Source organism: Dendrobates tinctorius, unplaced genomic scaffold, assembly GCF_039654945.1.
Source record: "Dendrobates tinctorius isolate UK_male_01 unplaced genomic scaffold, ASM3965494v1 ptg000254l, whole genome shotgun sequence".
NCBI lineage: Eukaryota > Metazoa > Chordata > Amphibia > Anura > Dendrobatidae > Dendrobates > Dendrobates tinctorius.
Window position 1 is genome coordinate 26,195,764 of NW_027361921.1, and position 16,273 is coordinate 26,212,036.

General features: G+C 46.4%; 1 pseudogene; it reads right to left on the reverse strand.

Annotated features, from left to right (window-relative positions):
- Positions 1-16,273, reverse strand: part of LOC141067759 (carboxypeptidase O-like) — a 1,273,696-nt pseudogene that overhangs the window by 1,177,971 nt on the left and 79,452 nt on the right.

The following is a 16,273-nucleotide window of genomic DNA, read 5'->3' on the forward strand; positions in this document are numbered from 1 at the left end:
ATGTGAGATTTTTACTTGGTTTTATTGCACATCTTCTTGCTTTTCCCTTGCTGATTTTTTTTAGATATTTTTATTTATTATTTATACCTTTAGTCGGCCTTTTGCAATATTGGTTGCCATATATACAGTATATAATTTATATGTATGTTTTTATTAATATTTATTATTAGGTATCTTGGTACATGCACATTTTACATTGTGCCACTTGTTTGCCTTTTTCATATTTGGTGTCATCCTATCTAATAAAGATATACCTTTCTATTATATATATCTTGTCTGGGTAATTCTTGGCGTCCAATGCTTTGGGTCTTCGATTTAAAGTCATAAACAACCATAAAAAATAATAAAGTAAAGCAAATGCTACAGAGCAATTTACTATGGAGTCTACACCACCAAATTTTCATGAAAAATACTCCTTTGTATCGTGTTAGCGAGTAAACAGTAAATTATTACAATTTGTGAGTCTTCAGTAGTTGTTACCTTCTAATGGCTAACTGAAAAGATGATTATAAAGCTTGCTATTTATTAACATATTTTTAGTTAGCCATTAAAAGGTAACAACCACTGAAGACTCACAAATTGTGATATTTTTCCACCAAAGTTACTGACATTGAACCCACCACGTGCTAAGTCCATCAGGGATTGGGATTAGTATGAAATATTTGTTTTCCTTTTGTCTGTTTTCAAAGCCTGGTCGCTTTGTACAGTCTAACAATATGGAAAGTTATACAAAAAAAGCCCTTCTTACCTCATTCTTTGGATGGTATTTTGTATAATCAAAATAAGTCAGTGATCTATTTTGTCTGTTTTCAACAACAAATTGCTCCTGTACAAGTTTTTGTACATCATCTATCAGAACTTTGAAAAAATAGAATTAAAGAAAACATGGGGAGATACTGGTGTCTTAGTTTGTTATTCTTGATTTCACAATTCTGTTTATCTTGAAATTTTGTAAGAATATTTTATTGATTTTTTTTTACGGCAAAATCCACATTGCATCAGTGAATAATATGCTTGTACAATGCGATACGATGCACTTTATTGATCCAGAGGGAAATTATGGTATCACAGCAGCGTTACAACATCATTACAAACAAAACATTACAAACAGCATTACTACATTACATTACAAACAGCATTACATAGAGTAATTACTAGACACAGATCTTGCACATGACTAACCACAATACATAACAAACAAATGTACACAAATCTCTGAACATTTCCCTTAGTGTGCCAGCCCTAGATCGTAGCCATCTTTCACCGTTAGTGAATTATTATACATCCCTATAGCAGTAGGCACAAACGATTTCCTGAATTTCTCCTTCTTGCACCTTAGTAGGATTAGACGGCTGCTGAATGTGCTCTTCTGATTCAAGAACAGCTCATGTAGCGTGTGTGTATTATTGTTCATTATAGCCCTGCACTTCTTTGACACTAGAGAACAGAGAATTAACTTGATGCAAATCAAATTCATGTTGAATTTTAGGAAATTCACTGGACCTGTTAAAATTGCAAACAATGCCCACCAACATTTTGCCCAAAGGAGAGGATCGCATGAGCCATATAAGGCTCACATGATCTACGGTGTGGCCATATGAGCTTCCCCATAATGCCTTGCAGCTATCACATAACATGATATAGACCATGCAATCAGTGTGTGCTTATCATAGACTGTATAGAAACTAAGGCAAGATATGTAGGAGCCATTTTGTGGTGAATCTGGATAGTGAGATCTCATGGATTAGGAATAGAGATAAGTGAAATTTGTAAAACACTAAATAAATATTACAGATTGTGGTTGACTGGACAGAAGTTAAAACCAGCTATTAACAGATTACCGATAGCCATATATGTTAGGTTCACTTTGACATTAGTATGGGTGTGCTTCCATTAAAGAGTTCAATATAGTTATAGTAGACGCCAGATTGTTACAAACATGTTTTCAGAGCAATTGGAGACATATTTTTAATTTGCAGTGAATCAATTAATTGAAAATCATATTTTTGGGGGAAAAATTACAAATGTCAAAAGAGTTGACATTTGTCAATAAGGGATACTGTAGGAGAGAAAAGTGCCAATAGGGTCTTAACCGATGGAGATCACAGAATATAAATGAGTTTGCACTCACCTGATATTTCTTGGAGTTATGGCATAAAAGGAACTCATCAGAGTTAGCAGCTGCCGCAGATACATTGGTCAGACTATGACCGATTCAGAATTTTCAAAAGGAGAGATTCGTGGATATTACCCGCGCTGCTGCATAAAGGAATGTCCAGGCATATTGGAGATAAAAATGGTGGTTTTATCCCAATGCATTTCAAAGTCACTAGGACTTCCTCAGGGGATAGGTAATATCCACGAATCTCTCCATTTGAAAAGATTTACTTGTTATTAACTATAATATACTGCTAGTTAATGTCCTTTTCATTATACATTATTTGAATCTGTAGAAAATGGATTAGTACTCCTATAGAATATATATTGAACCCGCTTCAGAATACTCACTGCACCCCTGAACCCTCATGCATTGTTCACCCTCTGTTTTTAACTGGTATGTCTGTACTCTGTTTTTTCCCTGACTTTAATTCCATGTATCATACTTCAAATTGACTGTATGCATATTGATATAGCCATGCTCCTCACATCTAGTCTTATATGTCCATCCTGTCCTACTTCTTTCTTCAGCTTTGATGCTAGGCAAATGTCCTATTAACTGCAATCTGTTAATTGCCCCCTGCTGTGAACCGTCCTCCAGTGCCCGTGTCCTCCTCCCTCCTTCACTCACCTGGCTTCATTTCATGGACATTTGAATGGTATAAGTTGAACAGAGCAGGTCAGATATGACCTTGGTCAGATGTATCATCATTTGAAGTGTGACATCTTTAAATTGTCACATCAGAAATATTACCAGAAATAGTCCAGAAATCGGTCAGATGGTAAGACTAACCACTGCTTTCTTCCTTTACGTGCTTTTTTTTTAACCCTCCTCTTTAACCATGCTCACATTTGCCATCACCGTTTTTGTTCCACTAATCTTCACTCTCCTTCGTTATCCTCAAACCCCTGCACCCTCGAACCAAATAACTATCTCCCCCTCTCTCTTACCCCCACCTCGCTTTTTATGCAGACATACTCCTTAACCACAGACCTCTCCTACTAACATATAATACAAGATGATCACTCTCCTTCACCCACCTGCTTTCCCTTTCTCTGCTTCTTCTCACTGCTGGTGACATATCCCCAATCCTGCCACCCCCTACCTCATACATCCCACTAATCCTCACCCCTATCTTTCTCACACTAAGAGAAACTACCGCAATCCCTCACACTTAAAACCCGTGCCACTGACCCCCTCCCGCACCCTCTTTCTGGAGCACTTTGGAATGCTCGCTCCATCTGCAACAAGCTCCACGTGATCCACAACCTCATTACCTCCCGCAACCTTTCCTTCCTGGCCCTCACTGAGACCTGGCTGACACCCCCTGACACGGCCTCCCTGGCCGCACTGAGTTATGGCGGCCTCCACTTTACCCACACTGCTCGCCCTGGCAACAGACATGTTGGAGGAGTGGGTTTCCTCCTTTCTAAAAACTGCTCCTTCAACCCTATCCAGCCCCCACCCTCACTTATCCTCCCTTCTTTCAAGGTTCACTCTGTCCGTATCTACTCTCCCTCTAATCTCCAAATGGCTGTCTTATACCGACCACCGGGCTCAGCCACTACCTTCATCAACCAATTTTCGACTTGGCTCCTCCACTTTCTCTCTGCTGACATCCCCACCATCATCATGGGGGACTTCAACATCCCCATTGACACCCCCCAGCTAGCAGCCTCCAAACTCCTGTCACTTACCTCATCCTTTGGACTTACTCAGTGGTCCTCCACAGCCACCCACACAGATGGACATACATTAGACCTCATCTTCAACCGCCTCTGTTCCCTATCTAATCTCACAACCTCTCCCTTCCCCCTATCTGACCACCATCTACTCACCTTCTCATCCTTGTTCTTGTCACCTGCCCCCCACGTCCAGCCACTAGCACATCCTCGCAGAAACCTCGCACACCTAGATGTTCACAGACTCTCAGACTCTCTTCTACCTCTGTCCTCCATATCTTCACTCCACAACACGGACAGTGCCACCGATTTCTACAACGCCACCCTCACATCAGCCATAGACTCAGTTGCCCCTCTCATGCAGGGCAAAGTGCGACACTCTGATAGGCAACCCTGGCACAATAACCTCACCAAAAAACTTCGACAAGCATCCAGGGTCGCGGAGCGGCGTTGGAAGAAAACACGCCTGCCAGACAACTTCACTGCTTTCAAACAAGCTACACTTGCCTTTAAATCAGCCCTCACCTCTGCTAAACAGATCTATTTCACAAACCTTGTATCTTCACTATCCCACAACCCAAAACAACTGTTCAGCATATTCAACTCTCTCCTCTGCCCACCACTGCCACCTCCAACTCCCCTCATCTCTGCTGAGGACTTTGCCACCTACTTCAAAAACAAGATTGACCAAACAAGGCAAACTTTTACAGCTCCACCACCCCAACCGCTCCACATACCAGACCTCTGCCCTTCCATAATAACCTCCCTCTCCAACTTAAACGAAGGAGAGCTTGCTCATCTCCTTTCCAAATCACTCCTTACCACCTGTGCTCTTGACCCCATCCCTTCCCAAATGCTTCCCAACCTCACTAACATGATCATTCCAGCCCTAACCCATCTCTTCAACCTATCCCTAACTTCTGGTACCTTCCCCTCTGCCTTCAAACATGCCACCATAACACCCATCCTCAAAAAATCAAACCTTGACCCAACTGCTCTGCCCAGCTATCGCCCCATATCACTGCTCCCATTTGCTTCCAAACTCCTTGAATAGCATGTCCATGCTCAACTTTCCTCCCACCTCTCATCTAACTCCCTCCTTGACATCGTGTAATCTGGCTTCCACCCCCACCACTCCACTGAAACTGCCCTGATCAAAATTACTAATGACTTGCTCACAGCCAAAGCTAACAGACAGTTCTCCATCCTCCTCCTTTTTGACCTGTCCTCTGCCTTTGACACAGTTGACCACTGCCTACTGCTACAGATTCTTTCTTCCCTTGGCATAAAAGACGTTGCTCTGTCCTGGATTTCCTCATACCTTTCTGACCGCACATTCAGCGTTTCCCACTCCCACACTACCTCCTCATCCCGCCCCCTCTCTGTTGGAGTCCCCCAAGGCTCTGTCCTGGGGCCCCTACTTTTTTCCATCTATACTCTTGGCCTAGGACAACTCATAAAGTCCCATGGCTTCCAGTACCACCTGTATGCAGATGACACTCACATCTACGTCTCTGACCCAGATGTCACCTCTCTGCTGTCCAGAATCCCAGAGTGTCTATCAGCCATATCCTCCTTTTTCACCTCTCGCTTCCTAAAACTAAACGTAGACAAGACTGAACTCATTATTGTCACGCTCGTGCCTTGGCTGAATGGCGCGAGCCGGGGGGTTGTGGCACCACTGTGTCACAAACCAGACTACCCTGGAAGGGGCGTGACTACGACAGCTACCTCGGTCTTCACTGGAGCCTCTGATGGTGAGGTCAGGCTTGTGCGGCAGATAGCTGTCGGGTGCCACTCCAGGGTGGTGTCTGGCTGTGGCTGCTGGTCCCACTCGGGGACAAGTCACTTTGACAGAGGCTATAGACAGGCAGGCAGGTAGACACGACAGGCATGGCTGAGACACAGGGCAGGCGGGCACGGCTTGGAGAAAACAGGACAGGCAGACACGGCTTGGAGACACAGGACAGGCGGACACGGCTTGGAGACACAGGACAGGCGGGCACGGCTTGGAGACACAGGACAGGCGGGCACGGCTTGGAGACACAGGACAGGCGGGCACGGCTTGGAGACACAGGACAGGCGGGCACGGCTTGGAGACACAGGACAGGCGGGCACGGCTTGGAGACACAGGACAGGTGGGCACGGCTTGGAGACACAGGACAGGCGGGCACGGCTTGGAGACACAGGACAGATTGGCATGGTATGAGAAGGAGCAGGTAGGGACCTGTTCACATAGCAGGTGTAGGCAGGAGGGAGTGGTGTATGCTGGAACAGGATCTGGACCTGTTCACACAGGAGGTGCAGGTATGGATGTAGGCAGGAAGGAGTGGAATATGAAGGAACAGGTTTGGACCTGTTCACACAGGAGGTGCAGGTAGGCAGAGCCGCAGGAGTGCGGAGCAGGCAGAGCCGCAGGAGTGCGGAGCAGGCAGAGCCGCAGGAGTGCGGAGCAGGCAGAGAGGCTAGGGAGCCATGCAGACAGAGTGGCTAGGGAGCCGTGCAGACAGAGCGGCTAGGGAGCCGTGCAGACAGAGTGGCTAGGGAGCCGTGCAGACAGAGCGGCTAGGGAGCCGTGCAGACAGAGCGGCTTAGGGAGCCGTGCAGACAGAGCGGCTAGGGAGCCATGCAGACAGAGCGGCTTAGGGAGCCATGCAGACAGAGCGGCTTAGGGAGCCGTGCAGACAGAGCGGCTAGGGAGCCGTGCAGACAGAGCAGCTAGGGAGCCGTGCAGACAGAGCGGCTAGGGTGCAGATGCACAGATAAAGCTGCGAGGGTGCAGATGCACAGATAAAGCTGCGAGGGTGCAGATGCACAGATAAAGCTGTGAGGGTGCTGATGCACAGATAAAGCTGCGAGGGTGCAGATGCACAGATAAAGCTGCGAGGTTGCAGATGCACAGATAAAGCTGCGAGGGTGCAGATGCACAGATAAAGCTGCGAGGGTGCAGATGCACAGATAAAACTGTGAGGGTGCAGATGCACAGATAAAGCTGCGAGGATGCAGATGCACAGACAGGGAGAACACAAGGAAAGACACGGCAGAGAAGGAACCACAGACAAGGAGACTGACAGACAGAGGTAAGACTGAGTTCAGACAGAGGCACAGGGACAAAGACACAAGGACCAGGATATTCTGCCTCCTGGCAGGCGGACAGAGTACAGACAAGGTACTGGGAACAAGACTCAAGGGCCAGGATATTCTGCCTCCTGGCAGGCGGACAAGGTACAAAGCGAGACAAAGAGTATTCCTACAGAGAAGGAGATACACAGAACAGGGCCTGGCTTCCTCAGCAGCAAGATACTAACTGAGATTAGACATTGCACAGACAATGTTTCAGTGGGAGTGGCGAAACTAAATAGTCAAGGGCTCCAGGTGATTGGTAAGGGACATATTACACAGGTGCACCCTGACTGCATAAGAACCAGAGAGTTCAGGCGCCGCCCCCCTATACACACAGTCTGGAAACATGGAGAGCAGAGGCACAGAGCTGGCAACAGACAGAATTCACTGCATGGCTTAAAGCAGAAAGTAAGTTGATGTGCGGGGGATGGGAGGCCATGCAGTGATGCCAGCAGGTTGTTACAGTACCCCCCCTTTACGGCCCCTCTTCCTCAAGCCTGCCAGAATGACCAGAAGAAGGAGTACGGGACCACACACAGTCCAGGTTGACACGACATCCTTCAGGTAGGATGGACTATGTGTGCCATCAGGAATCCCAGAGTGCCAAGCTTCTTGGTGCCTGATGGAGTCATCTTCCAACACAGAGGGTACAAAGACTATTCCTCCAGATTGGCAAAAAGCGGGGCCCTGGCAGCTTCCGACATCGCTCCTACATCAGCCGGCCAGCTAAAAACTGAAAACACCTGCACAGAGTCCCTTTTTAGCCCATTAGCCAAAGAAAATTGGATCTCCTCCAGGTGAGTGAACAACGGAGATACATAGGCCACAGTTCCCACCTCTGCATCCACCTGCCATATGGAAGCTGGAGGCATACATACAGGGAGCCATTTCAACCTGTTACTCAGAAAAAACTGGGCCCCTTTTTTCAGGTTAGAGGATGAGTAATGCTCCATCTTGGGACCTTCACTCACTGGCCATAGAGGAGCCGAGGGCATCCACTCAGGATCCATCTTCAGCCCTTTATCCTGGGAAAGACAATCAGGAGGCAGGGATGCTCTAGGGAGCAGATCACTGGCATCATTGCTGGAGATGTGTGATGAGGAGACCTCCACTTCACCCTCTTCGGAAGCGTCATCACCCCTAGACTTGATGACCAGCAGACTGGATAAAGACGACGACTTGGCTGACTGAATCTGATGCAAGGGAACCAGACACCTCTTGTCACTTGGTTGTCTCAGGCGCGGTACCTTGCTGGGTCTCCAAACATAAATGGGCACCAGGATCTCTGGTTCAGAATGACCCATGGGCATACCAGACAGCCAATGGAAGACAAACTTCTTTGTATACCAAGCTCCGACCTGGAGCTGTAGTTGTCCTTGCAGAACTATACTGTTCTCAAGTAGGGCTCGGTGTTGTGAGTTCATTTTCCCCTTCACTACTGAGGCCCGAGGAACTCCCTCTTCTGGTAAAGAAAGGTAGTGAGCCTGATTATCAAACACCTGAGGCTGATGATGATGACTGGCTGAGTGGAGTTACTGACTGGATATAAGGCTGCCGACGCCCTTCTGCCCTGCGGGTGATTTCTCTGTGGGATCCTTGGAGACCAGTCTGAATTCCTGCTCCTCTAAAGCTAAGTTTGCTGCTCGGCTTTTTGCATTTGTGCTTTGACTTTGTTTTGCTTTGTTTTTCTGGATTTCTGCCATTCCCTGCTGGGGTGTGCTGAATTCCTTTAGCTCTGTCTTCTGAAAATACCTGAGTGCTGATTTAGTTTTTGAAGCCTAGCTGCTTCAGGGTCTTTTTCATATCAGCTTGTTGGCTTTTGTCTTTGATAGGGTTTTTGCAGATTGCAGACAGCAGCCTTCCTGTCCTTTCCTATCTAGGTAGTTTTGGGCCCCGGCTTTGCTCAGTCTATCTTTCTGTCTGTGTTAGTGTTTTCATCTTGCTTCACCGTCATTATATGTTGGGGGCTGCCTATTGCTTTGGGTTCTGCTCTGGGGCAGTTTAGATTTCCCCTTTCTTTAGGCCTATTTAATTCTCCGGCTGTGATCGAGGGGTCTAGGGCATCGTAGGAACCCCCCATGGCTACTGCTAGTTGTGTTGATAGGTTCAGGGGTCTGCAATCTGATAGTTGCCAACTTCTCTGGTTTTCTGGACTTAGCTTGTATTTCTGTTTTTGCCTCCTACGGTGACTCAATCATAACATCTCGGCCACCATGAGACAGCGCCCACGCAGGCTTCAGGAGCTGTACGACAGAGACCACACACTGACTCCATATGGCTGGCGGTTTATACACACCAAAGCTCCCTGAAGGCAGAGAAACAGTCATTGGCTTCACAGGACAGAGACCAGATTCCGTCTGCAACTTTGCCCGCTTCTTCTTTTTAGACCTCTTGGATCTTGCATGGGGGGCTGCTTGGGCAGGCTGAGGAACAGATGGGTCATGGATGGTCACAGACGGAGAAAATGAATTGGCCACAGGTTTCTTTCGTCCGTTCCGTTCCTGGAAGCTTGGAGGGGAAGACTCTTTAGGAGACACTGTACTGGGCTTGTCAAAGGCTTTGCAGAAGGCCACCAGGAAGGCCGGTAAGCTCAAGGTGATGGGATCCCCTGCTTCCCAAAGGGGGATAAGCCACTGCAACGCATCTCCTGTTAGGTAGGACATTAGTAATCATACCTTTACCCGATCGCTGGGGAAGTAGGGAGCATGCCATTGAAAATAGTGTAGACACTGCTCCATAAAGGCACGACAATGCTTGAGGTCCCCATCATATCTTGGCGGGTCCGAGGGAGGTTCAACTTTAGGTATGCCAGCCTCAAGTTGAGCAAACAGTCTATTGGAGACCACAATGGTGGGTGGAGCAGTGAAGGATTGGGTTCAGACCGGGTAAATTTATTCGGTTGCCCATACTGGCAAAAAAGTTCATCTTGCTCTGAGGGCGAAAGGACATGGGAATCAGCGGGGACCATGGCCTGTGCAAACTGTCACGCTCGTGCCTTGACTGAATGGCGCGAGCCGGGGGGTTGTGGCACCACTGTGCCACAAACCAGACTACCCTGGAAGGGGCGTGACTACGACAGCTACCTCGGTCTTCACTGGAGCCTCTGATGGTGAGGTCAGGCTTGTGCGGCAGATAGCTGTCGGGTGCCACTCCAGGGTGGTGTCTGGCTGTGTCTGCTGGTCCCACTCGGGGACAAGTCACTTTGACAGAGGCTATAGAAAGGCAGGCAGGTAGACACGACAGGCACGGCTGAGACACAGGGCAGGCGGGCACGGCTTGGAGACACAGGACAGGCGGGCACGGCTTGGAGACACAGGACAGGCGGACACGTCTTGGAGACACAGGACAGGCGGGCACGGCTTGGAGACACAGGACAGGCGGGCACGGCTTGGAGACACAAGACAGGCGGGCACGGCTTGGAGACACAGGACAGGCGGGCACGGCTTGGAGACACAGGACAGACGGGCACGGCTTGGAGACACAGGACAGGCGGGCATGGCTTGGAGACACAGGACAGGCGGGCACGGCTTGGAGACACAGGACAGATTGGCGTGGTATGAGAAGGAGCAGGTAGGGACCTGTTCACACAGCAGGTGTAGGCAGGAGGGAGTGGTGTATGCTGGAACAGGATCTGGACCTGTTAACACAGTAGGTGCAGGTATGGATATAGGCAGGAAGGAGTGGAATATGAAGGAACAGGTTTGGACCTGTTCACACAGGAGGTGCAGGTAGGCAGAGCCGCAGGAGTGCGGAGCAGGCAGAGCCGCAGGAGTGCGGAGCAGGCAGAGCGGCTAGGGAGCCGTGCAGACAGAGCTGCTAGGGAGCCATGCAGACAGAGCGGCTAGGGAGCCGTGCAGACAGAGCGGCTAGGGAGCCGTGCAGACAGAGCGGCTAGGGAGCCGTGCAGACAGAGCGGCTAGGGTGCAGATGCACAGATAAAGCTGCGAGGGTGCAGATGCACAGATAAAGCTGCAAGGGTGCAGATGCACAGATAAAGCTGCGAGGGTGCAGATGCACAGATAAAGCTGCGAGGGTGCAAATGCACAGATAAAGCTGTGAGGGTGCAGATGCACAGATAAAGCTGCGATGGTGCAGATGCACAGATAAAGCTGCAAGGGTGCAGATGCACAGATAAAGCTGCGAGGGTGCAGATGCACAGATAAAGCTGCGAGGGTGCAAATGCACAGATAAAGCTGTGAGGGTGCTGATGCACAGATAAAGCTGCGATGGTGCAGATGCACAGATAAAGCTGCGATGGTGCAGATGCACAGATAAAGCTGCGAGGGTGCAGATGCACAGATAAAGCTACGAGGGTGCAGATGCACAGATAAAGCTGCGAGAGTGCAGATGCACAGATAAAGCTGCGAGGATGCAGATGCACAGACAGGGAGGACACAAGGAAAGACACGGCAGAGAAGGAACCACAGACAAGGAGACTGACAGACAGAGGTAAGACTGAGTTCAGACAGAGGCACAGGGACAAAGACACAAGGACCAGGATATTCTGCCTCCTGGCAGGCGGACAGAGTACAGACAAGGTACTGGGAACAAGACTCAAGGGCCAGGATATTCTGCCTCCTGGCAGGCGGACAAGGTACAAAGCGAGACAAAGAGTATTCCTACAGAGAAGGAGATACACAGAACAGGGCCTGGCTTCCTCAGCAGCAAGATACTAACTGAGATTAGATATTGCACAGGCAATGTTTCAGTGGGAGTGGCGAAACTAAATAGTCAAGGGCTCCAGGTGATTGGTAAGGGACATATTACACAGGTGCACCCTGACTGCATAAGAACCAGAGTGTTCAGGCGCCGCCCCCCTATACACACAGTCTGGAAACATGGAGAGCAGAGGCACAGAGCTGGCAAGGGACAGACAGAATTCACTGCATGGCTTAAAGCAGAAAGTAAGTTGGTGTGCGGGGGGATGGGAGGCCATGCAGTGATGCCAGCAGTGTTGTTACAATTATCTTTCCTCCATCTCACGTATCTTCCCTACCTGATCTATCTATTATGGAAAATGGCATTATGCTGTCTCCCGCACCTGAAATCCGCTGCCTTGGAGTAACTCTCGACTCTGCCCTGTCCTTCAAACCGCATGTCCAATCTTTTGCCACCTCCTGTCGCCTCCAACTCAAAAATATTTCCAGAATCCGTCCCATCCTCAGTCCTAAATCTACTTAAACTCTTGTACATGCCCTCATCATCTCCCACCTTGACTACTGCAACACTCTCCTCTGTGGTCTCCCTGCTAACTCTCTTGCACCACTCCAGTCTGTCCCCAATTCTGCTGCCCAACTAATCCACCTCTCTCCTCGCTACTCCCCTGCCTCTCCCCTCTGCAAATCCCTCCATTGGCTCCCAATTCTCCAACGAATCCAGTTCAAACTACTAACACTGACCTACAAAGCCATCCACAACCTTTCCCTTCCCTATATCTCTGAACTAATCTCCCAATATCTTCCCTCACGTACTCTTCGATCCTCCCAAGACATCCTACTCTTCTCCACACTCATTCATTCCTCACACAACCGCCTCCAAGATTTCTCCCAAATTTCCCCTATCCTCTGGAATGCCATGCCTCAACACGTCCGATTATCCACCACCCTCGGATCCTTCAAACGGAACCTGAAAACCCATCTTTTCAGGAAAGCTTACAGCCTGCAATAACCATTCTGCCGCCTCACCACCGCCTGAGCTGCCACCTCATCACCACTAGAGCTGCTGCACCCCCGACCTTCTGTCTTTTCCCTGCTATCCCGTTGAATGTAAGTCCACAAGGACAGGGTCCTCTCCCCTCTGTACCAGACTGTTATTGTAAATTTGTTGTGGAAACCTGTTTACTGTTAACGATATTTATAACTTTGTATGTAACCCTCCTTCTCATGTACAGCACCATGGAATTAATGGCACTATATAAATAAATAAATAATAATAATAATATAGTTACCACTATTGTCCTAGAAATATGCAGTGATTACATATGCAGTTCTTATAGGACTGGAATATAAAAAAGGTGATAACTTGCACTAGAAAAAAAATATTGAAATATCAATGCAACATAAGTTGTACAAATGGAAGGGAAAATGGCTGACTAGTGGGTGGGAATAGTAGGAAGAGTACCATAACACTAAAATAAAACTATAAGGAAATAAAAGTGTGAAACTAAAAAACTATTAATATGATGACCGCAATTAGAAATGACCAAATTCATATTGACCCTGAGATTGGGAGTAGATGGGATAGGTAGCAGCCCACTTAAAAATGCTAGAACAAATGGTTGATATGTTAGTCCAGTAACCCATCAAATAAAAAGATCTATATCATTAACAAGAATGGGACAATTAGAATATTGTCTGTTCATGGTGGGACTAGTGCCTATGGAACCAAGAATACATGGTCATCGTAACTGTATGTAGGCAGATATACAGAAATGTTTTGACAATGTCATGATATTAGATCCCATATAATGCACTGGTGTAAGTTCTCAAAAAAACAGCCTTTCATAGACTTCTTAAATTTGCTCTTGTAAGACATATACCTAAAGGAAATCTTTTTTTGGTGTAGAATTTGTTTGGTCTCATACAAGCGTGATGATGGCACTCGCACATGCACTTCTCCATCAGGGTAGATCTCCTCTACATAACCAGGTTTTCACATGTCAAGCTGAAATGAAACAGAATGGAATGACAATACATTGCATTATGATAATTACAGAGAAGACATACAGAATACTATTGATCTTCTAAAGAAAATATACACTACTTAAAAATATTAAGGGGACACTTAAGCATCATGGTTTAGCCTCAAGTCAGTTAGGTCCAAAAGAAAAGAAATGCACTGGAGAGGCAACAGCAAGACAACCCCCAGAAAAAGATGGTTTTGTGGGTTGTGGACAATTATTCTTCTTGGCTCATTTTTCTCTGGAAGTGTTGGTTGCATGTTGTACAGAAAGTTCATCTACTCCAAGATGGCCATCTTTATGTGCCATTGAAAGACGGAATGCTTTGTCAATCCACACAATCTCAAGCGCATGGAGCAGATATCAGGACACAGGCTGTTAGAAAAGAATAACAGTACAGGACAGTAAAAAGACATCAACCACTGCCAGAGTCCTTCAAAATGATCTCCAGTGTGCTATTGTTGTGCATGTTTCAAACTAAATTGTAAGAACCAAACTCTATGATGATGGTATGAACACCAGACATCTTTTAGTGGGACCTGTGATTGATTGACATACTGTGTGTCTGTGTGTTTGATTGACATTCAGCAGAGATCCAGTGGAGTAACCACCACGGTCACAGCGTTCGTCGCTGTGACCGGGCCCCATAGGTCAGGGGCTCGCCAACACCAGCAGAAATTTCAACTGGATGTGTGTCTTCAGATACATATTCAGCTGAAGTGAACTGCACCACATAGACCCATTGGGTAATTGCACCACAATACACACTGCCAGCCAAAAATAGGCCAGCAGCTGACGTCGGCATGCAGATGACTGGGGGAGCATGGCTATGACATCATGCGCTCCTGTCGCAATGTGAAGTCAATTGCCAGCTTAATAAGAGGATGCCATGTGGCGGGAGAGTAGATGGGAGGTGAGCATTTATTTATTTTAAATAAGTGGCCATAGTACTACATGGATGACTATGGGAAGTACATTATACTTTATGTATAACTGTGGATGGTGCATTATACTTTGGATGACTTTGGGATTTGCATTACACTATATGGGTGACTATGGGCAGTGCATTATTCTTTATGGGTGACTATTAGCTGTGCATTATAGTCTAAAGGTGACTGTGGGCTGTGAATTATACATTACGAATTATTATGGTCTGTGTATTATAATTTATGTGTAACTATGGGCTGTGCATTACACTTTGAATGACTATGGGATGTGCATTGTACTATATGGGTGACTATGGGGGTGTACTGTACTATATTGGTGACTATGGGCTGTGCATTATACATTATGAATTATTATGGTCTGTGCATTATGCTTTATGTGTAACTATGGGCTGTGCATTACACTTTGGATGACTATGATATGTGCATTACACTATATGTGTGACTGGCCTGTGCATTGTACTATATGGGTGACTATGGGGGTGCTTTGTACTTTATCGGTGACCAAATACTGAACATGTGGGTGACTATGGGGGTGTACTGTACTATATTGGTGACTATGGGCTGTGCATTATACATTATGAATTATTATGGTATGTGCATTATACTTTATGTGTAACTATGGGCTGTGTATTATACTTTGTATGACTATGATATGTGCATTACATTATATGGGTAACTATGGATTGTGCATTATATTTTATGGGAAAAATGTAGATAATTAACTCTTTTTTTCACACCTATCTTATTAGTCCAACTTGATACCCATACACATCACACCTATATTATATAAACTATATAGTCATAATGTTGTATAAAATGTATGATATAAAATAAAAAGCAGAAATGGCGATTGACAGGGTAGTATAAAAAACATAAAATAATACAAGAATGTGGGAGCAGCTAGCACTAGCAGAAGTATAACCCCTGGCACCGGTCAATCGAGCCATAGTAATACTAAATGCAGGCCACAATTGGCCTCCTTTGCCTCCAACAAGCATTTCAATGGGGATGAAGTATAGAATGTCTGGATATATGTGGCACATCACTTGTTACAGCAGAACGATGTTACCTCTAACAGCACCACCGTCAGTTTGAATCAGAGAACTTTTTTTGTACACTTTTTTATTTAAAAAAAAACTTTAAGGGTGTGTGCACACGCTGCGGAATGCTCTGCGGATTTGTTCTTGCGGATTTTGTAAAATCTGCAGGTAAATCCGCAGGTCAAAAGATCTGCGGTTTATCTGCGGATTAGCCTGCGGTTTATCATCTCTACAATGGAGGAGATGGTAAACCGCAGCAGAATCCGCACCCTTTGCACTGCAGTTTCCATTTCCCATAGGATATTATGGTACTGTACACCGTAGCAGAAACTGCTGTGGATCTGCAGCAGAATCCGCAACATGTGCACACACCCTCAAAGTCTTTCAGTGCACTATATTATTAAGAGGGCTGTTGGTTACTAGCAGGTTGTCATTTGATTCTTTGTTGAGGTCAATTTGATATTACTAAGGCTGTATTTGCATTAGATTTAAAAGTGTTTGATGCAGTCATAGGAGACCACAGAATATTATAAACATTTGTTCATGGCAAATTATTTGCCACAGAATATTTTTGAGGGAAAATATCACTGAACCTTGTGAAATTGAATTTTAAAAAAATTAAATTATCTCTAGTGTTTCCCCAT